Source organism: Caretta caretta, chromosome 8 (genome assembly GCF_965140235.1).
Source record: "Caretta caretta isolate rCarCar2 chromosome 8, rCarCar1.hap1, whole genome shotgun sequence".
Lineage (NCBI taxonomy): Eukaryota > Metazoa > Chordata > Testudines > Cheloniidae > Caretta > Caretta caretta.
The window spans coordinates 100,411,336-100,435,402 of NC_134213.1; the positions used below are offsets into that span (position 1 = coordinate 100,411,336).

The 24,067-nt window shown below is 42.6% G+C and overlaps 1 protein-coding gene across 3 annotated transcripts in view; it reads left to right on the plus strand.

Moving 5' to 3' along the window:
• BEND5 (BEN domain containing 5) overlaps positions 1-24,067 on the plus strand; it is a 1,404,194-nt gene that overhangs the window by 337,778 nt on the left and 1,042,349 nt on the right. The window lies entirely within an intron of this gene.

The following is a 24,067-nucleotide window of genomic DNA, read 5'->3' on the forward strand; positions in this document are numbered from 1 at the left end:
TTCTTAGTATGAATCAGGAGGCCTCCACTGTTGCACCCTCCTCCTTGTGTTTCCTCTCCATATCCCACTTCCCTGAAGACTCAGGTCTCCATCCCCTGGCGAACCTAGTTTAAAACCCTCCTCACTAGGTTAGCAAGCCTGCCTGCGAAGATACTCTGCCCTCTCTTTGTTATGTGGATCCCATCTCTTCCTAGCAATCCTTCTTTCTGGAACAACATCCCATAGTTGAAGAATCCAAAACGCTCTCTCTGACACCACCTGCACAACTATGCATTTACCTCCACAATTCGGTGGTTCTATCTGGGCCTTTTCCTTCAACAGGGAGGACGGACGAGAACATGACTTGTGCCTCAAACTCTTTTATCCTTCTTCCCAAGATTTGGTGTGGAGGTCTGCTACATAAAGACATGTAAAAAATAGCTAAAAAGTGGTCCTCTTAAACCTAGCTTGCTGAGAAAGCATTCTCTGCTTTGCTCTCAGATTGGCCAGCATGGGGAGAAAAATCATTGGGAATGGCTCAGAAGAGAGAGCATCATCCTTAAGGTAATTAAGACCTGATTTTCCAAAACCTCTGGATGGGGAACACAGAGGGGCTTAGGCCATTATACTAGCCTCCAGGTGTGACCATGGCTGTGAAGAGAGCACAGTACAGCTCTGCAACTGCCTCCACATAGAGTAAGATTTATTATTTTATATAGGCGATGTTTCACAATAACTCCTACAAGCACTTTATTGAAGGTCTGTCTTTTAAAAATATATAGTATGTGATTTTAGAATAAAATTATAAAAATTGAACTTCAGATTCTACCTCTGTAGTTTCTATTGCCTTTAAGATTTGGAGTTAGAAGAAGAAAGAGAAAGAAGCAATGTTTTAGTAAATATGCTGGAAATCTAAAGCAAGAGACTGGTCTTTGATTGGTTTCAGAGTAGCAGCCATGTTAGTCTGTATTCGCAAAAAGAAAAGGAGGACTTGTGGCACCTTAGAGACTAACAAATTTATTTGAGCATAAGCTGAATGCATCCGATGAAATGAGCTGTAGCTCACGAAAGCTTATGCTCAAATAAATTTGTTAGTCTCTAAGGTGTCACAAGTACTCTTGGTCTTTGATTGTGTATCAGCTGTGCAATAAAGTTTTCTGGCTTGGTTTTTCCTTTCTTAAATTGGTCCTTGTCACAGGGATGTTTGACTACACAAAATTTGACATATTATAATTGGTGCAGTGAAGAAATCATGCAGATTTACTGCCAACTGTGTACATCTTTGTATTCAGTCAAATAATATAACTTGCCTGGCTTTTCTTTCCCGATGAATGCCATAAACTACTGTCCCATGGCATTACTTAAGAACTTTGTAAAAATAATTTTAAAAGATAGTTTGGCAAGGGGATAAAGGGTAAGAAGAAAGCAATTTAATTTCTGTATAGCTCAAGGTTCATGCTCAATTAATTATGGTAGGAATAAAGTAAATACAACTTCCACTTAGTGTCTTGACAACTAATATAAATCTTATATTGTAGTTGTAAGAATATGAAGCAGAAATCTTAACAAAATTTAACTAAATTGTATTGACATTTAAAACATGTGAAACAATAACTTTCTGGGTCAAATATCAATTGTCTTTGGATTAAAGTTTGACTCCTTCATCATTTTCTGCCTATTTTGTAATACATATCGCTGCATTTATTATGAGTACTAGTATAACAGTAGCGTATAGAAACATCAGTTGAGATTGGGGCCACACTGCACACACATTAAGCACTGCACAAATATACATTAAGAGTTAGTAATTCCTGCCCTGGGTTGCTTGCAGCCCAAGTATGCCACACATACAAAAGCTGTGACAAGTAGTGTTATGCCCATTTTACTGATGGGGAAATTGAGGTTCAGAGAGGTTGAGTTGCTCTGGGTCACATAGGAAGTCTTTAGCAGAGCTGGAAACTGAAATCAGATCTCTTAGAGTTCCACTCCATTGCGCCCATCACACGAGAATAATCTTCTCCAGAAGCAGTTTAATTTAGTACAGATTTAGCTTGGTATTAAGTCATGGATCACACTGTAGCTTGTTGTGAACTCATGGGCCTTTAATCAAACTAAAATCCTTCCACTTTCACCGTTTTTATTTTCCTTACACTATGCACTAAAAAAGTTCCAGTCACCACAACACTAACAATCGTGTGACCTTCTGAAGTCATGATGGAGTAGTGTTTAAAAAAAAATTCTCTTGTACAACCCTTAGTACAAAAGGCACTTACCAACTCTAACTCACTGATATGATTAAAGTACTATATATTGCATTTGTTTCCCATTACCATGTAAGAATAGCCTCATATCTACAAGGGTCACCAGCATTTGCCATCAGTTACCACACAGCATTGTCTGACATTGCAATAGGGTTTTCTTTTTTTGCATTTCTGAGAACTGGAAATAATTTGATAACTGTGAGGTAGTAGGTAGAAAATGCTAACTTTTCAATGGCTTCTACATCTCTTGCACATGCAGCTACTACATATTCTAGTAATGACTGCTGTTTCTGTTATGATGTATGATGGTTTAACATTACAATGAGTGCAAGAGTGTAAATTTACATACTGCCATTAAAATTCTGCTATTAGGGCTGTGCAAAATCATAGAATCATAGGGTTAGAAGGGTCCGCAAGGATCATCTAGTCTATTCTAGCCCCCTGCCAGGATGCAGGATTTGTTGTGTCTAAACATCCAAGACAGATGAAGTATCCGATGAAGTGAGCTGTAGCTCATGAAAACTTATGCTCAAATAAATTGGTTAGTCTCTAAGGTGCCACAAGTCCTCCTTTTCTTTTTGTGAATACAGACTAACACGGCTGCTACTCTGAAACCAAGACAGATGGTGAGATATAGTCTCTAAGGTGCTACAAGTACTCCTTTTCTTTTTGCGGATTCAGACTAACACCGCTGCTACTCTGAAACCTGTGAATATAATGTAACTAAAATATGCTTCATGCAAAAAGGTATCTTGTAAGGTATCATTACAAAGCTTATAATTTACTGAGTGTGGTCATCCTATTTGTATAAATGTATCACTCTTGTATCTGAAACTAGAAATATGAAATATAACTCTGAGGGCCTATTGTAGTTATGCAAAGTGTGAGCCATTAATGGTGGTTTGGAATCTTGATGGCTCCCATCATCCAGGACAATTGACTGTGGATGGCTCTGTTTGCAGGTAGGCCTTCCTGTGAGTCAGGCTGGGCGGAATGGGGGTTTGGGGGTCTCGCAGGACATGTGATCATGTCAGCTGAACTGGAACCCATCTTTAACCTGATGCTTTTCCACTGAGAAGGAGGGGTAAGAACCCAGAGGGACAAAGGATTCCCCCCTTATGCAAAAGATATATAAGTGTGTGGAACAGAACAAGGGGGGCAGCCATCATGAGGAATCCCCTAGCTACCACCTGAACTGGAACAAGGGCTGTACCAGGGGAAAGGATTGTCCCAGACTAGGAAGGTGTCCAGCTCCAGTCTGTGAAAAAAACTTATTGAAACATCTCTAAGTGTGAGATTTTATGTGTATTCAGTTTTATTACTGTACTAGACTTAGACTGGTGTGTTTTATTTTATTTTGCTTGGTAATTCACTTTGTTCTGTCTGTTACTACTTGGAACCACTTAAATCCTACTTTCTGTATTTAATAATACACTTTTTACTTATTAATCACTTTTTACTTATTAATTAACCCAAAGTATGTATTAATACTTGGGGGGGGGGGGGGCAAATAGCTGTGCATATCTCTCTATCAGTGTTATAGAGGGTGAACAATTTATGAGTTTATAAGCTTTATACAGGGTAAAACAGATTTATTTAGGGTTTTGACCCCATTGGAATTGGGCATCTGAGTGTTAAAGAAAGGCACACTTCTGTAAGCTGCTTTCAGTTAAGACTACAGCTGTTAGGGGACGTGGTTCAGACTTGGGTCTGGGTTTGCAGCTGGCTAGCGGGTCTGGCTCAAACCAGGCAGAGCACTGAAGTCCTAAGCTGTCTGGGCAGGAAAGCAGGGAGAGACGTAGTTTTGGCACATCAGGTGGTGGCTCCCAGGGGGTTTCTGTGATCCAGCCTATCACAGATGGCTATCCAGCCTTCTTCTGAAAACCTCCAGTGAATGAGCTTCCACAACCTCCCTAGGCAGTCTGTTCCATTGTCCTACTGTTCTCACAGTTAGGAAGTTTTTCATGAGATTTAATCTAAATCTGCTGTGCTGTAGTTTGAACCCAGTGCCTCTTGTCCTGCCCTTTGTGGCAAGAGAAAACAACTTTTCTCCATCTTTTTTATTGGAGCTTTTAAAGTATTTGAAGACAGCGGTCATGCCCTTCTTTAATCGCCTCTTTTCCAAATTAAATATACCCAGTTTCTTCAGCCTTAGCTCTTATGGCTTGCAGTCCATCCTCTCTACATCTGTCCAGCTGAGATCACAAACTCCTTTACCACTAGGGCAGGTTCAAATCTTACCCACAGTCAATCACTGATAAATGTTTGTCAACCTGGGGTGATGCAGTACACCTAGGTTTAGGTCCTGGAGCCTGTTGTTAATTGTTAGCTGGAGGTGTGTTCTCTCTGTGCTGTGCTGGCTCTGCACAGATAGGTGGCCCAGCAGACCTTGATCGAACTGCCCAAAGAGACCACAGACCTGGGTCAGTAGCAAAGGTACTCAGCCAGGTTTATTGTCAACAAAGTATGATCTATCCCCTAGACTGTACAGATCCACTAACACATGTATGCCAATTACAATGGACCAGCTCAGTGAACAGCGTGACTTTCCGCTCCCCCTAGGGTTGCCAGCTTTCTAATTGCACAAAACCACACACCCTTGCTTTGCCCTGCCCCTTCTCTGAGGCACTGCCCCACCCTCACTCCAGCCCCGCTCCCTCCATTGCTCGCTTTCCCCACCCTCACTCACTTTCACTGGGCTGGGGCAGGGGATTGGGGTGTGGGAGGGGGTGAGGGCTCCAGCTGGTGGTGCGGGCTCTAGGGTGGGGCTGGGGATGAGGAGTTTGGGGTGCAGGAGGGAGCTCTGGGCTGTGGCAGGGGGTTGGGGTGTGGGAAGGAGTGAGGGCTCCAGATGGTGATGCAGACTCTAGGGTGGGGCTGGGGATGAGGGGTTTGGGGTGCAGGAGGCGGTTCAGGGGGTTGGGGTGCAGAAGGGGGTTCGAGTTGCGGGCTCTGGGAGGGAGTTTGGGTGCACATTGGGGTTCCAATGTGTGGCAGGGGGTTGGGGTGCAGGTGGGGGTGTGGGGTCTGGGAGGGTGTTAGGGTGTGGGAGGGGATTCCGACATGGGGCAGCGGGTTCGAGGTGTGGGCTCTGGCTGGGCGGCACTTACCTCAGGCGGCTCCCGGTCCACAGCGCAGTGGGGCTAAGGCAGGCTCCCTGCCTGACTTAGCTTCACATGGCTACTGGAAGCAGACAGCATGTCTGGCCCCTTGGCAGAGGTGCGGCCAGATGGCTCTGCACGGTGTGTGCTGCCCGCGCTTGCAGGCGCTGCTCCTGCAGCTCCCATTGGCCATGGTTCCCGGCCAGTGGGAGCTGTGCAGCCGGTGTTGGGGGCGGGAGCAGTGCGCAGAGCTTCCTTGGTCACCCTATGCCTGTGGGCTGCAGGGACATGCTAACCGCTTCTGGGAGCTGCGCAGAGCCAGGGCAGGCAGGGAGCCTGCCTTAGCCATGCTGTGCCGCTGACCAGACTTTTAACGGCCTGGTCAGCGGTGCTGACCGGAGCCGCCAGGGTTCCTTTTTGACCAGGTGTTCTGGTTGAAAACCGGATGCTTGGCAACCCTAGCTACCCCCTTGGCCTGGCAAAGACACCCCATATGTGACCCCTCCTTTAAACACTGATACAAACAAGTTACATATTGCCCCTGACATGGTTAGTTACTACCCTTTACCTTGTGCATGTTGGTTCAATTGAAACATTTCTAAACATTACCCTGTCGTCCTGACCTTTTCTTTAGAAGGGGTCAGTATGCCCCTGTATCATCCTCGGGGAGTGTGTTTACACCATATCTTGGTATTGGGGTGTTCTGGCACAATCCTTCTGAACTGTGTTTATACAAGTGTCCAGTGCCCCGTCCAGTGCCATGTTCTTGCCAAGTTCATGTTCAGGACAGTGAACCTGCCAGTAGGCATGTTTTGTGACAGGGCCTGACTTTTGCTCTCTTACTGTGTTTTATATCCGCAAGGCCTGACTTTAGTTCAGGCCTTAGGCCTTATACTGGCCTCATGTCTCAGGTTCTCTCTTTCTATACAAAGCCCTCCAAATATTAATCTTTTTCCATTCTCCCCCCACCCATCCCCTTTTCCTCCCTCTTGTTTCCCTTTTCAGGGGGGCAGAGTTGGATCACTTTGCTTTCACAGCTACCCATGGCTTTCAGAGAGTGGGGTAGTGATCATTTCCCAGGAGCTTTCCTGAAGTAGCTCTCTATCATCCCCTTCAGGCTCAGAGGAGGCATCCAACCTTGTACTGAGCTAGAGGGTGCGGGTGGGGGTTTAGGGAACAGTCAGAGTGGCCGGGAGACCTATGAGGCACCGGGTGGCAGGTTTCCCTTGGATGTTTGGGATCCAGAACCCAAAAACTCAAGTTAATTAACAGGGATAGGCCACCTGCCAACCACTGCGAACCAGACCTTGAAAAGATTGTGTTCTAATTAAAAGCTGGTGTACCAGCTATTGCTTACAAATGGGTGCCTTATCCTAAACATGTAGCGTAATTGTTTTGTGTGCTTTGGCTGAAATGTCCATTCAGACACTTGAGATTTAATCACTTTCCTTACATGTTTTGTCATTTCCCATTTACAAAGGTTTTTCCCCCTCACTTTTTGTTTTGAGAAGAACATGGCTCATTTTATTTTTATTATTGTTACTTTAGTTCCAACTGCCGCAAACTCAGGTAAGCAATGCTTGGAATTGCCCCAGATGTAAAATGAGCACTTTATAATACAGAAATGCAGGGAGTGGAGACTTTCTAACAATATTTAGCATCTGTCTCGGAAGGGATTGGGGGTGGAGATGATGGGGCATCTGCCCACACTCGGTTAAAAGGGGTTAAGTGGCCAGGAAGGCCAATTAACTCCCCTGGGTGCCCCTGGAGGAGGAGCCAGGGAGCAGGCTACTAATTAAGAGTATGCTCAGCTGTGCAGGAATAGGCAGGGTCAGTGTGTAGTCAGCTATCTGGCTATTGCAAGGGCTAGGAAAGGCTGTAAGGAAGTAGGTTAAAGTCACTCCTTGGGTGAGTGGAATTGGAGGCTGGCAAACTTAGAGAAGGGAGAAGCCAGTAAAGTAGGAAGAAGCCCAGGGAAACTGCAATGAGGACTAAGGAAATATAAGCCTTTGCTGCAAGTTATAGTGTCTGTGGGCTTGAATCCAGTGTAGTGAGCCTGGATTCCTTTACCAGCCATTGGGAAGTGGCCCAGGATGTTGGAGATGCTAGCCAGATGACAAGGTCAGGAAGGACTTTGATTTCCCTTAGAAGGGGAGGACTTTAGTGACCTAATTGGAGGGCTAATCCACAAATATGAAGCTGCAGATCTGGAAGTGAGTGGGGCAGCAGAAGGAGACAAGCTGGGGGAAGACACCACCAGAGAGTGCAGGCTGGTGGAGCTATCCCCAGGATGACCAGTAGGAGATACTGCAAGTGGTGAGTGAACCCTGTGATGAAGGCATGACAGATGTGGGGGTCCCATGCTCTGATGCCCTAGTTCAGTGTCAGTAACCATTACAGAGGAATTGTCTAGTCTTCTGGATGACTACCCTGACACATAAGGAGAAGAGGGGAAAACCAGCACACCAGCCAGCACTGATCAAAGACTCATGCACCAGTCCTCATTCTGGAGCACAATAAACAGGGAGATGCCTTCTCCAGCTGGCATATAGGAGCTACATGTGCTCTGGGTTCTTATCCTCAGCTGCGGTGAAGAGCTGAGTGCCCAGTGGCATGGAACAGAAACCTGCACTTTGGGTCCTTAGCACAGAGTGGTGAAGAGAAGAGTGTTAACAATTCCCAGCCAGCAGGGTTGAGCAGCTGTACACTGGTCTCAAACCTGAAGTGGGGAAGAGGAGAATGTCAGACCACTGGAAGGCAGAGATTAGTTAAATTATGAAAAACTGTACAATCAGTTGCAGCCATAGGTCAAATTGGAGATGGGACTGTGTAACTTGTGCTGATTTGGTGCTCTTTGGAAAGTATCAGGGCTGTAGTGTGGCTGACCGGCATTTTAATTAAGTGCTGTTGCTACTGCTGTGTCGCAGCCCTCTACAGGAATGTACATGGGTGCACTCTACAGTCTTGTATGAAGCTTCGCAGAGATTTTTAATCTGGAAAAATATATGCCATTAATTTCAGACCTGAATAGCACATGGGTTTGGGTAAAAGTAAATTTAGTTTTATTCCAGTTTTCTTTTGTGGCCTCAGTATCTCCTAATGGTGAAGAGCCTTCACTGTGTCCAGGGGAACTTCTGGAAGAGTATTGCATCACAGGCTATGATATTTACTTATGTATTGTCATGGTAGTGCCTATGGATCCCAGCCACAGGCCAGGAAGGACCACAGGGGCTAGGCACTGTACACATGTGTAACAAAGGACAGTCCCTGCCCCGTGGAGCTTACACACTAAGACCTGGTCTACACTACAGAGTTAGGTTGATGTAAGGCAGCATACAATGATCTACCTCTGTAAGCATGTACACTAAAATGTAGCTCCCACCGATGTAAGTCACCCACTACATCGACTTAACTCCACCTCCCTGAGAGGCATAGTGCTTAGATTGATGTAGCTAGGGTGACCCAGTGTCTGTGTAGACATTGCGATAATTACACTGCCCGTTGGCTGTCAGTCCCGTCCCAGGGCTCACAGCCGGAGCATCCCCTCCTCCATGCTGTCTCCCCTCCTCCATGTTGTCTCCCCGCCTCCCCCAGGGGGTATGGTGGGGCTCCAGCTGGCAGTGCCCCACACAGTTAAGTTGATGGAAGCTCTCCTAGTGAAGATGCGCATTGCTGACCAGGGGGCGGAGGGGGCGGGCCTGAAAAACCACAGTCATTACTGCAATGGCTGTACGTCAACCTAATTTAGGTAGACTTAACTTTGTAGTGTAGACTTGCCCTAAATAACAAGTCTTGGAAAACAGAGGTGTCAAAATATTCATTTCACATGAGCAGCTGGATTAGCTGAATAATCTTTGGTGCTATTTTAAAAATTTGAATTTAGTAGTTAGGGCATTAAAACAATTTTATGCCATTTGGGTCTCTCATCCTATATTATATCAATTGTCTTGATGCTTCCAGCTGGGACCATTTCCACCAATATTTAGATGAGGGAGCAACACACATTTCCTTTGGCTTTCAGAGAGTTTATTCAAAGGAAGTTCCTACAGATCAAAATAGATGCTTTCATGCAAGTTGCTTTCTAAAACTGTAAGGAGTCACAAGAAGCCCTAGAATATTTATGGAATCGGTGGAGGTCTTTCCTGGTTTCAGTCCCATCTATACATATTGGATTCAGTCCACTATGTTTGGATATTCAGCTGGGGAGCGTACGTACCCACAAGTGTGCCTCACCTATGACTGTCCTATCTATTTTAGAAAAATAGGGGACTCCATCATACTATATCTCAATATCTAGAGATCGTTCATGTTTTCAGGACAGGGAAGTAATTGTAGCAGAGTCTTATTCTAAGTCATAGCTGAAATTCCTCATGTGTTCGCTCTCTGTGGCCCATGATTCTCATAATATTGGAAAAGACGAGGCAACAGCAAGCCCAAATTATCCTGGCAGCCTACTCTTGGCCTCAGTCTGTCCTGGAAATTTTTCACGTCTCATAAAAAAATAATTTTACTATCAGTTTCTCAGCAGGTGTCTAGAGAGGAACCCATGTATAACATCATCATCCTCAGACAGTCCTTTGTGGACTGAATAAGGAAGACTACCCTTAATTACATGTAGCAATTCTTCAAGAATTCTACCTAAATCTAGAAGCCAGTCGCAAAAAGCACTTACTACTCAGCTATAGCATAAATTCTCTTGTCTTTTTCACAAAAAATAATAAAAATGAATTCCTCTTTCACTTATATTAATATGATTTTTTCCCCAAGCAGGCAGATCTTTCCTCTATTTGACAATCAGAAAACTGTTTTGCATGTAGTGGTAATCTGATAATTTAGAGCTCTCTTCATCAGGCCCATTAATTAAAATATCTGAATTCTTAGGTTCTATGTAAATATGTTCTAGATAGCTTGTCTTAATTAGAACAGAGACATTTTTGCCCTTTGGGCAATAGAAAATAGACCAGTGATTAAAAACTGGTTTGAAAAATAGGTTGTAGAGAGAAAAGGGATCCAAGGTACAAATTGCTAGCATTACCTAGTGTCAAACTTGTAGCTCTGTGAATGCTTCTTGCTAATTTGCATATTACCGAAGAGAAGTGTATGTTGTGGTGTGATGGCTGTAGTGCACCCCATGCTCTGGTTGCCAGGGCATTACCAAACAATTGTCTGCTTTCACTCCAGGGATATGGAGGATCAATTGGAGAAGCTTGTCCAGTAAGGGCGAAATTCATTCCTGTACAGAGGGTCTACATATAGCCGAACACTCCACTGGAGTCACGCTTAACACTCAAATGGGGCTTAAATGATGCATAGGAATTTACATGAGGCCTCTGCATAGGAATCAATAGGGAGGAGAAAGGAGAGATTTAGGCAGTTACTTATATGAGCATAAAATGGAAGCAAGGAACAGATTCTGCAAGACACAGAATCAGAGAAGACAGAAAGATTAGCTGGAGGGAGCCCTCCAATTTATGTTTAAACACTGGTTGAAATCCTAGCCTCATTCACCTCAGCTAAAGGAAGCATATCTTTGGAAGTCTGGCTGCAAGAATCTATTTACTTTGCATTTGATTTTGCCCCCAGGAGATCTGGTTTTTACCTTAGTGGGTGTGGATGAACCTGTTTCTGCCACAGACTGTCATCAGGCTGGCTACATCCTTGCATATGTGTGTGTGTGTGTGCATGTAATGAATAGTAATTTTTTTGACTGTCCACTATAATTATGCTATGGTGAGGTGTTTGTAAATGCATGATTTTTCATGTTGGGTTTTCTTTAGACAACAGGGTGTTCTGAATAAATGTTCATTTTCATACTAGTAAATATGTCCTGCAGAGCACTGCAAAGTGACTGGGGACTAGGACTGAATGTGACAAAAATTGTTTTAATCACAAACCTAGAAAAGATCCATGTGTGGGCCTTGCTTATTGAGAAATAGCATGAGAACTGGGTCCTTTGGGTTATTACTTGAGAGTTATTGGTTAACTGTTTGTTTGTTTTAGCCAGGATTTGTTTGTATTCATAAAACCCCTTTTAAATTCATGCCTGGGGACTACTGCTTTGAAATCATAGAGTGGACTGTTTGACTCTTTCTTGGCAATATTCAGCCTGGTAATGAGAAGTGCTAGGAATGATCTGAGTTATTCAAAGTCTTGTTTGTTTGTTTTTGAATCTCAAAACACTGCACGTTAAACCACAACTCTTCATTTAAACATCAACACTTACCTGGCATGTATCAGAGTAAAGTTCCCTTGTTGGGTGGAAATGCCAGACAATCAGTACTCACTGTCTGCAAAGCAGTTCTCTTCTGAGAACTCCCTCTGGAGTGTCTTCATGTGGACACAGAAACAAGACACAGACATTCTTTGTTTAACTTTATGTAGCAATAATAAGTGGGCAAATCACCCCCAACTACCCAGCAGGTTTTTTCCAGTGCTGCTGTTTAGCTGGACCCAATGACCCCTCATGTACTTTAAACCTGAGGGTGAGTGAGAAGGCCATGTCTCCTTTACACCCACAGGCCTCCCAAGGGACCCTGACTGGAAGCCAGAGTCTCGCCCCCTCCCTGGTTCCATGCTGGGGTAGGAAAGATGAGATGGTGGGAGCCCAAAGCTGCTTCAGACATAGAGGCATACCCCTCACCGTGCCATGGTAGTGCCCAGGGCCACTGCAAAGCAACCCACTAGCTACTCAGTTGGAATTTTCCTAACCTGCCAGCCACCCTGAAACTTTCTAACATTGTGACAATTGTAATTTAACACCTCCCCCAAAAACAAAACAAAAGAATCTTCTGGGTGGAAAGTGGAAAAAACCCACCTATCAGTTTGCCATGTTAAGCATAAAAAATAATTCCTTCCAGACTCCAAAATTAACTAGCCAAAACCCTTGCATCATAGGAGATCCAGCTACTAGTTTGGGTGGGAAGGGTGGGATTGAAACAGGAAGCCTGCAAGGTCTACCCTGGTTGGGAATCACTGCCGTCCTCTCTCTACACCTGTACAAGAGACAGTCACCAGCCCTGAACTGCCACCATCATCTAATGACTCCATGGTGGGTAGGAGAAGCTCCAGACCTGGACGCAGGTGCACTGTATGACAACTCTCCCCTTGTCTATCTTGCACTCCAAGCAGCGCAAGGAAAGGAGGAAGAGAGGGGAAAAGCAAGGAGGGAGTGAAGCTGCAGTCCCTAGCCTCTGAAGGTGAAGGGAATGGAAAGAGGGGCATGTGGAATGCTGCCTTAGCTGTTCTTAGCTGAGATGTCCCATCTGGTGGGATGTGGATGTAGTCATTGCTGTTTACTTCAATTCCCTTCCTAAATTCAAGCTATTTATCCGTCTGATCCGTCCAGGCTGAGACTAACTATGATGCAGAAAAATAATTTTTTCCCCTCCTTTCCACACCAGTCCACTCTAACTTGCCTACTAAATCAAAATTTGAAGCAAGTAAAATTGTAGAGATCACACACTTAGAAAAAAAATTCTACTACATGCTTTCCATGTATCAGTAGTTGGAATCCAAATCTAGGTTACAACATGCATTCCGGAATGTACAGGAAATATTCAGAGTTTAGGTGGAAAAATGAACTTAGTTATTTTCATTTACTACTTCACTACATACTCTGTATGCTAAATATGCATTTATTGGTTAAAACTAGAACAGCAATTTGTATTAAAAATAGTGGTTCGTTTTCAGTGCTAGCAATTCAGTGGAGAATACTTGGGAAGTGCTTTAGTTTGTGCAATACTAGTTACCAGAAACTTTCTTTGGATTTGATTTATAAATAGCATACACAAGCATTCTGAAAATCTGGTGGAGAATTACAAATAGCTATCAGTATTAAAAATCCAGTGTGGGCAGATCACATTTCAAGAAGATGAGCTATTCTGCATTTTCTGGCAAGAGCTGGCATCTGTTTTCAGACGTAACCTCTTCAGTGTAACTCAAGAGCCTGTGGAAGAGAATGCTGCTGGGAAGAGCTCCAAGGTAAGACAAAGCCAGGTTTGCAAGATGTGGCAATGAACTAGCATGATTCTTCCGCCACTCATCATGGCCTCCTCTGTGTGGAATAGTAGGCTCAGTGAGGTAGAGCACAAACTAAGATTTGGCAGAACATGTAGTCGGTTGCGATTCAGTCATGATCTTTTCCAAGTACCTCTTCACACAGGAAGCTTCCAAGTGGGCTTGATGACACGTTCTCTTTGGTTTTTATTACTCCTCAGATGACAAGGGGTTTTCCCTGATATTCTCCAGCCTATGTGTGATAACCCCAGAATTGTCTTGGTGAAATTCAGAGCTGAATGTTAAGGACTGAGGATCCAGCATGCATGCTATGCGGTATATTTCCTGACTACACACTGTTAAACTGCTCAGAAAGACATTTTCTGTTTCATGGCCTTGTTGGCTTGATCCAGCACTTGTGTGCTGAGATAAGACTGTCAGAGCTCTGACAGCTGGTACCATGACAAATATGCAAGCACTCAGGAGCTTATCTTTCAAACTAACTCCTCAAAGGGCTTGAGAATGTGAATGACAATGTCTTCCAGGCTCCAGTTGTCTCCAAGCAAAAAAATATCAAAGCTTGTTTGTTCTCCATCAGGCTTTTCTACATGTCATATGTGAAGTTCCACCTTGTAGCTATTTCCTGGGAGAGCTGGTTCATGAAGAGACCTTTCTGCTTCCTGCCTATGCAGTTTGGAGAATACAGTGCAAGTGCGCTTGTAGGTGATAAGTATCCAATGAGTGCAACCATGTCTCACTCTCTAGGATATGTTTAAATACACAGACTTCTTGCAATTGATTTGGTTAAATAAAAAATATTCCTGAAAATTATACAGGATGTGAAGAAAGCATCTCACTGTACACCTTATAATCATTAGCCAATAAAAAGCTTTCACAGTAGCACAATATTCTCAGAATAATTGTGCTACTGTGAAGCATTATACAGTGAAGTAATTATGTAAAGCATAATTATCTCAGAACCACACTTGGTTTTCTGATATGGCAATATACCCTTTATATGAGCATCCCAAAAGGGCATACATGGCTGCTTCCATAGGTCTGCTGTCAGAAGCCTTGCCATGCAGAATAGTAGACCTCGTCTTGAAACTTTTTGAACCAGTGAGATTAACACAACCCAGTGTTTTTGTATTCTGGGCCCACGTGTGTGATGTTAATTAAGAGATTTTTGTTTCTAAAGTTATTCTGCTTACTGTGACTTGGCTCATAGGTTTTGAGGGGAAAACACTGTGGGAGGGAAGTTGGTACCTAAGTTTTAATAGTCTCATTATTTGCCAGAAGCCGAGATCTCTACAGTAAATATGATCTGATTCTCAACTAGCACCATTTCCTTCATAGAAAATAAGGATCTTCCTGGTCCCTGGAGAATCCATCCTACCTGACCTCCTCTGAGCTGCAGAGTGCTCCACTGTCCTCTGCATGCCTGAATTGAAATTCTGAATATATGATGGTCCCTGTTAACCATTTTCTGGTGCTTTAATAAGCTTCCAGGTGTGTAGTTTCAATGTGCTTTCTCATAGCTGATGTAAAGTAGCTAGATATAACATTCCTGGGAGAAACGTTGACTTGACTTTACTGTTCTTACAGTCAGTTTTAGCAGGGTTACTTTGGCTCAATTAGAAATTCCCTAACACTGCATCTCTTTTTCCTCGGATTTTGTTCCCCTAAGATTTGAAAGGGAGGCATAACATAAATATAAGGCTCCCCTCACTATGGTATTTAATAGGCAGAGATTAACTGATTTAAAAGCAACAACAAAAAATACTGATTGGCCAGCTGGTGCATACAGATGAAAGTCATGGTGTATCTGAGACTTATACCCTTAAGGGTTCAGTGTCCAGATGGTTACAAATTGTCTCAGAGAGACAAGTTTCGTGGGCATATAAAAGCTAGGTATTCTTCACACTCTTGTAAAATAGTATTTTTTTTTTGTAAAAATAATTATTTGAAAACACATTCTTATCCAGTATATGATGAAGGCAATATGTCAGTTGCTGTAGGGTGAGGATCTGTAGTCCGGAAAAAAGCAACAAAAATGATTAAAGGTCTAGGAAACATGAACTATCAAGGAAGATTGAAAATATTGGGTTTATTTAGTCTGGAGAAGAGAAGACTGAGGGGACATGAAAACAGTTTTCAAGTACATAAGAGGTTGTTACAAGGAGGAGGGAGCTACATTGTTCTCCTTAACCTCTGACAATAGGACAAGAAGCAATGAGCTTAAATTGCAGCGAGGGCAGTGTAGGCTGGACATTAGAAAAAAAATCCTAACTGTCAGGATAGTTAAGCACTGAAATAAAATGCCTTGGGAGATGATAGAATCTCCATCATTGGAGATTTTAAAGAGCAGGTTAGACAAACACCTGTCAGGGACGGTCTAGATAATACTTAGTCCTGCCACGTGTGCAGGGGACTGGACTAGATGACCTCTTGAAGTTCCTTCCAGTCCTATGATTTTGTGATCTACTGAAATCTGCTCTTGCATGTGTCCCAATTACTTTCATCCCAAGTCCATTTCTAAAGAGTACTTTTAAAAAAAGGTTGACTTCATTTAAAACCATGCAAGTGATCAATATTTCTTTGATTTCAGTCTCCAGATAGTGAATTACGTAGTTACTTTTATCTCAAAGTTTTCAATCTACCCATACAACCTAGAAAAATGGTGTTTTGTCATCAGAGTTTCACCTTGGAAAATATAAAGGAGGCTTCAATAATATTGGAAATACGTTTGCTGAGCTGTAAGAATTCTTTCCCAGCTGTACACTGTCCATAAAAAAAGTTATCTAATTGTACTAGGCACATTTTGGAAACTTTCCCAGAGGAATAATAGATAAGTTAACGGAGCACTTTTTAATTTTGCAAAGTGCACTCTTCCTTATAATTTACTTAATATAGAAATTTAATGTACTGCAGTTTACTGAACAAATTACATTTAAAGTATTTTAAAGTTAGCATGGAAGCTCTGCTTTGGTAGCCAGTTGGCCTTTTTTATTTGATTATCCAGATAAGGACAAGCAGTAACAAAATTCTCTCTCTTAAGTGGTTCTAGGGATTATCTCTCAACCATTACCAGTGCTAAATGCAGAATTTAAATTCCAAAAAGGAAAGAAAATAATACCGTTGATTTCTTGCATCTGCTCTAGTTACTACTTACTCTTCCTTTGGCCTAAGTCTGAGATTTGTTCCATAATAGCTTTAATGAATCAGCCATACAATAATGCAATCAAAAACTAAAGATGTGGGACATAGCTCATCCTCTTGCTCTCTCTCTTTTTTTTTTTTTTACATTTAAGGAGGCCAGAATTCTTTGCCACCCGCATATGCTGTCATCCACTTAAGTGATGTAGTGGTTAAGTCAGTCTTCTATTTTATTTGACAGTAACATCAGAAACAATGCAAATTTGTATTGTAAATAAGTTTGTACCTGTTCTGTGTTTTATATTGCCCTTATTACTATGATTCATCATGTGTGATTCTGTCTTTCTCCCTTTCCCACAAGAGGGAAATTGTAACTTTAAAAAGAAATTAATTTTATTCAGTGTCTGCTGTTCTATGTGTTGGTTGTGTTTTTTTTGTGTATGTATTTTGTTTGGCTAAAGGTAAGGTAAAAGTGTTCTCTGCACATAGAATAGTGTGGTGATGTTTGAGATGGTTCTTAGATCCTGTGGGAATTTGTTCCACAGTCTCAGTTTGGCCCTTGAGAAAGCTTTGTCTCCTGTACAAATGAGCTTCAAGCTTGCTGTGAATGGCTCTATTGTGCCCGAGGAGAGCAGACTTGTCCATGGCCCCCATTCTGGAGCTTTTAGCAGTCTTTTAGATATCCTGAGCCCCCATCACAGAGTGCGTAAAGATAAAGAACTTGACTCGATATTTTACAGGAAGTTACTGTAGAAAGCGGAGGACAAATTTGATGTGCTAATGGTGCAGCCTCCGTTGCTGAGGAGATAAAGTGCAGCATTCTGTACTAATTGGAGTTTCCTAAGGGCTGATGGTTTAATACCCTGGTATATTGCATTGCTGAAGTACCACCAGGAAACCATGTGTTACTGAGGCCAGATCATCATCTGCAAGGGTGGAATGGAGTCCCCTAGCCAACTGCAGATGGCAGAAAGCATTTCTAACAGATGCTCATATGTGAGCTGAGCATCAGGGAGTAATCTAGGAAAACTCCTCAACTGCAGACTGACTTAAACAATTGTTAGTATGTACTTTTAAATCAAAGAGACTGCAGTGTGGCCCAAACTCTTCAAGGTGTTCCCCTCTACCTACCAGCAATGCCTCAGTTTTCCTGAAGTTCAGCATCAGCCAGCTGCTGTTCACCCATGAACTGACATTGGCCAAGCAATGGGCTGGTTTGGTGACGGTAGTTTACCGTATATGGAGAAACAAAGAGGTGTTGCACTGTTGCCAACTGAGTTTGAGATTTTTCCTAGTGGCTGCATGAAGATACTGAATAGGACCAGAGAGAATTAATCCTCGTAGGACTCCATGTGTGAGAGGTCTGGAGGTGGATGTGTAGTTTCCCAAAACCACCCTTTGGGTGTATCTCTCCAGGGGGGATTCATGCTCTTTCAATTAATTCTCATGGAGTTCTGCAGTCTCCTTCAGGTGGCTCAGTAGGATCACATGGTCAAATGTGCTGAATGCTGGACAGAGGTCCAGGAGAATGAGAAAGGGTATCCAACCTCCATTCATTGACAGCAACAGATCATCCAACAGAGACACTAATGCTGGGTCTGTCCTGTACTGAATCCAGATTGTGCGAAGTCTAGGATGTTGGCTTCAGTTATGAGTTTGCAGGTGGCCTTTGACTAGATTCTCTATGAGCTTGCTCAAGAATGGATGGGTTGACACTGGGTGGTAATTAACTAGATCTGATGTATCAAGAGTTGGTTCCTTCATTGTTGGAAGGACTATTGTGTGCTTCAAGGAGGAAGAGGAGAGTCCTTCACTGAATATGAAGCATTGGCTGTTTTGGTCACGAGAGGCCCTACTTGCTCATGCATGTCTTACACCAGTGAGGAAGGGCAGGGGTCAGATTCACAGGGCTTGCACACAGTCTTCTTCAGAGTGCCCACTACGTCCAGTGATGTAAATATTCAGAATTGATAGAAAGAAGGTAGGCTGTTTGATCCAACCTTTCTCTGCTGGCCAGCAATGTGGTCTGAGAAGTTTTCCTGAATGTGAATGATCTTTATAGGGGAGTAGGAAGGTCTTTGCAGAGCTTCATGTAGGCTTCTGCTGTTGACTGCAAGCAGTATGAGTTGATGAAGTGCTTTACCAACTTGAATAATTCTTAGGGTGAGATTTGCTGGCATCTCTGGAGTCTGACAGTTACGTTCTCTTGGCTTGGAATACAACTTCAGCGCAGACTCAAACATGAAGTATTTCTCCAACACTGTGTGCAATTTTATGGGTATGCCTAGTGCACACATGAGGAGTCTCCTGTCCTGCGTCCACTGATTACTTACAAGAGATAGGAAAAGAGGGAATCTACACCACCCTAAAAGACACAAAAAAGGTGGGCCCCAGCACCCCTGAATCTGAAATTAGTAGATGCCTTGAGGTGGTACAGCACAATATGACTGAATACAGAAATGATCCATTGTATTGCTGACCCTGAGCATCTTCAAAGCATTAGTAATGGAGCGATGAGAAATTAGAGGAAAGCAGAAATAAGAATGCTGTACGTTTCAAATGGTGGCTCTTTAGTTCCAGGAGCAGCATAGCTGGTAAAGGGCAAGCTAAACTTCTTTTCTCAGTCCAAGAGTATGGCCAGAATTGGGCATACTTGCAGTGGTGTAACATAGCAGTCCACTTTCACATATTTACTTTGAAGTATAGTTTGTGTTTCTGAAACTAAGGGCTTGTCTACACTTACAGCACTGCAGCAGCACTGTAGCACATACTGAAGATGCTAATTACACCCCAGCAGGTGGTAGCTATGTCAATAGGAGAAGCCCTCCCATCAACACAGCGATTTCTAAACCGGGGGTTAGGTCAGTATAACTGTCAGAGATAAGCTATTTTCTAGTTACCAGTCTCGAGAGACATTCATTCATAATAATGTTGGAAGAAGTTTCCGAATGAGTGTGGGGGTTGCCTCAAAAGGACAGTGCATATGTATTATGTTGTCACTATGCACAGACACTTTGCCATTTTTAGCTTAGATGTCTATCCATTTCCTTTCGGTGGCTAGTCTTTTTTCCTTCTCTGAGAGCATCTCTTTTACTACTACTTCTCTGCTGCATGGCATTGGTCAGGCAAGTTCAATGGCTTGACACTCCTAAGGCTTTTTAATAAAGCTACAACCCTGGTTTCAGTCTCAGAGGGACTTTTCTTGGTGTTGGATATCGTGCACATGAAAGAGGCTGTAAAAAGGAGGTGGTGATTAGCACTTGAGTAACACAATTCAGATAAAATCAATGCCCCTAATTGAAATCAAACTTCTTTTCTGAAGTTTGAATAAAGTCAGTTAACTGTTGTAAAATCATGTTTCATTTTCGTGTGCCTCTTCACTTCTATATTGCAATTGGAATAAAAACCCAAAGTGGCAAAATATTGCAAGAGTCCGTTCATTTACACCCATTTAACTTTACTCTGAGGAGAATCTGGTCCCCCAGTTATAGAGCAGCCAGGAATTTGTTTGACCCATTGTTTACTACTTCACGTCTCTGACATGTATGCGCTTGATTCTTAGACACAGACTGCCGCCAGCTTTCAGTGAATTAATGGTGATGACATTTTTAGAAATGAATCTAACCATCCTTCTGTGAACAGCAGCATGAATATCCAAAGTAGGCGTGACTGCTATCTTTGACTTTTACACTGACATTTTGCTTTCTCTTGTGCTCATGGTTCATAGTGATGTGATGGAACTTTGCTAATACAGTAAAGTTTGGCATCGTTTTAGTCTAGTATGCTGCTTCTGCTGGGTTGATCAAAAGTATCATTAATATAAAAATCTGTAGAAATTACGTTTTAAATAGTCTCTTTTTTAAAAAACAGCGGTTGTTTCCTTCAGCTATTTACCAGTTTCAGTGCATTTTCTTTCCAGTATTTTTCTCGCAGTTCTTCATGGGAAAATTAATATTTCTCAGCTTGTGTATATGAAGTCAGAGAGGTTTGAAAGACTTTCAGATGTTTAGAAGAAGGTGGTGAGGTGAAGAGTGAACAGATTTGAGAGATCACAAATTGGTAAATTCTAAAAACCTGCTCTTCCTTTGTTTAGATGAAAATTTCAAAGACTTGATAACACATCAACTGTGAGATAAGCTGGAGGTATGAAACAGCTCAGTCTCTCTATCTCCTTTTCTTTTCTGAAACTCCTCTTTTTATTTATTTTATTCAGGTGCATTTGCAGTCAGAAGCCTCTTATCAAATGTGTGTTTGTAGTTGAAAATGACACACCTGCCCAGTAGCTATGGTAACAAAGGCTCTCTTCTATCTCAGGCTTCTTGTTGCTCTTTTCTTTTTTTATCACCTGACAGAATAGATAAGTATTTTTTTAATGTGGTTCTTTTAAAACTTGTTTCCATTCCTTTGTAGACTTTCTATAATAATGCAAGCATCTTGGAACTATAAACATTTTTGCCACAGATTAAAGTGGGCTGGTCTTTTATGACAACATGGGTTTTCTTGTTTTTTGTCTCTGGAAAATTGATAAATGTAAGAAGAAAATGGAGAAATATAGACTTTTTGGTAGAAAAGAGGAACACAGTCCAATGGAAAAACAACTTTATTTTTGGAAACTATGGACTATACATATAACTGCAGTGAAGACATCAAGTTTAATTAGACCTTGACATTACAAATTTCAGACTACAGGAAAAACTTCGAATGAAATAATAAAAAGATAGTAAAACATTTCTGTTTGCTAGGGACCTGATCTAGATAGGGGCTGCGCACATCCAGAAGGGTACTGAGTGCCATCCCCTCCAATTAAAGTTAAAAAGACTAGAGGACTCTCAACCATTTGCTGGATCAGGATTTATTATAAACTTGGATGGCTCCACCATGAAGAAATCCAGCATGGAAAATACTCAATTTAGTGACATATCCTGTCTTTACAAACCCTGACAAACAAATATAAAAAGGAGAGATTGCATTTCTTCTTAAACCACATCTTATCCTGTTCAGCATTCAGTGCAGTCTTTAGTTGCTACAGCTTGTAATGTGTTTCAATGCCATCTGTTTTGTATGGTTCTAAGTCAGGAATATCAAACTCATTTCATATGATGGGCCTAATCCAGTACCCTGCCATTTAGCACAGGCCATGTTCAGCAAAAGATATTAAAATAGAAATAGCTAAAGATAAACCATATTGGTAATTACTTATATTCACCCTTTGAGTTATTTAAGTTTTCTTTTCTTTGACTTGCCAGATTGGGGTACCTACTCTCCAGCTAGCAGATACCCACTCTTCAGACAAGGAGACATTGTACTGGGCATGAAACCAGCTTCCACCAGCCTCTCCCATGCCTTTTAAATGTAGCAAGTTGTTCCACACCTGTACACGAGGTTTCGCTGGATTGATGCGCTGCAGTCTGCGCTACAAGGCTATGATTGGTAGAGCACACCAGTGTGTTGCATTCTAACTCGCCCACATGGACCGGTCCACACAGCAGAGTTAGAGTGCAATACACTGGTGCTCTCTACAGATCACACCCCTGTCGCACAGACTCCGGGGTTGTGCAGACAAACGCTAAGATTTATGGGAAGTCAGTGAGCCAAATGAAACTGTTTCTTGCCCTACGTGCTCTGTATTAGGAAAATCGGAAAACAGCCTATGTGCGTGCGGGTGTATGTGCACTTTCTCTTAAATAAGGTGAAGAATAGTGTCCTCCTGTGGAGTTCAAGAAGCTCTTAGAAAAGCATATCCCTGTCATAAAATGTAGCAGTATTTTTGTTTTATGTACAGTGCACTCTGTTTCAAGGCTTGCTGTTATAAGGTTACCAGTGATGACAGGCTACCTTTCTTCAGTTCTGTCTGCTCTCCTGTCTGTCTGTCTTTCCCATTTGACAAGTACCTTCCAACAACTGCAAATCCTATGGTTCCTTAACAGCCTTTTCTAGATAAAATGTGCTATGTTCCAAGTAAGTATCATAGTTATAAAACTTCATAGCCTTTATCTACTCCACAAGGATTTGTGGACCAGACTTTGTCTTCAAGAATATTCATGTAAATCCTGGTAACGTTATAGGAGTTACTTTTGATTGTTACTGGGGTAACAGGGTAGAGTTTGGCTCCATCTTATTAAATCAAACTCTAACCATTGCTCTGCATTTTTCTCACCAACATTTGAGGTAGCACTTCATTTTTATCATATTTCATCTTCTTTGTTATTCATGAAGCCTGGAGCTGATGACATAAAATGAAAACAACTTCCAGATGTTATATATATAACAATATATTTCTGAAACAAAAGTACTTAAATGATTATTTGATTTGTTTCAGATTAAAGTATAGATGTAATCTTGGGGCCAAAACGTAGTTTTATCAAAATAGCACCAGTTACCCCTTTTGACCCAAGCAGCTAGCCAAACAATTCAGTCTTGTTAGTTTCTCCAGTTAGGAGGAGAAATAGAAGACACAGTCTTCTATCTTTGATACAATCTTGTTTATTTACAAAATCCTGTTCCTCTTCGAGTGGCTCCTAACATTCTCATTTATAGGTAACGTGCCGCCTTGTGGTGCCTTACGGTAAAAACCTCTTCTAGCAGTGTCAGCTGACGTGCTCCCCTGCCCTTCTCCTCAGCGTTCACAAGGCACTGAGGGTGAGGCTATCGGGGGGTGGAGCACCCTCACGATCTCACTTGCTTCCAACCGAGTAGCTGGACAGATGTTAACCACTCCAGTCCCTTCGGAGTCAATCTCTTTGTATTTTGAAATAGTGTTAGCTTATTTTCATATAGTTATTGAATTGGGATTTCTCCTGGTTGTGGGTTATGGAGGAACTCAAGAAACAGGAGAAGCCAGGGCTCAAGAAGAGTGCTTCCTGCCTGGCTGTCTTTCTGGCATCTGGTGACCACATTTGGTGCCTCAGATGTCTCTGAGAAGGATACTCGCCTTCTCAGTGTCCAACTTGCTGAACCTTTACTCCCAGATCATGAAAGGATAGGGAGATTTGCTTGGGTCTCCTACTCTTAAAGGAAGCCCTTGAACTAGACCCTCTAGACCCAGTCAGAACTCAGATTCTAGGTCTGAGAGACCAGTCTCTACCCCTGTGGCTACCAGTGGCTTCAAGTGATGGAAGGGTTCCAAGAAGCTGCTACCCCAGTCATGGTAGGACTCAGTTCCTGTTGCTCCTTCTGTCAAGCCCCCAAAGCACAAATGTCCAAACTGAGGGCCACGTGGTTAGATATTGTTGCCCCATTTCTGAAAGAAACGTTGAGAGCTAGTTCAGCCATCCTCACCAGTGCAGTACCTTCTTCCTCTCTGCTACCCAACCCTGACAAACTCCCTGTAGATCTAGGTCCAGGCTGCTGCTTGGCTTTATTTTTCTGTTTCTGTGTTACCTTCAAGTACCTAAGCCCCAGTCCTGCAATAGGTTCCCTGTGAGCAGGTCCTCTACACCTGCACCATGTAAGTCACTGGGGCTCAGGACATTCCAGTGCTGGTGTGCAGGTGGGTTTGAAGGCTGAACCAGCCTTTTAGATGATGCCACTTTCTCTGTGTGGTATTTGACTCATTCTGTGGCCGGTACATGGGGC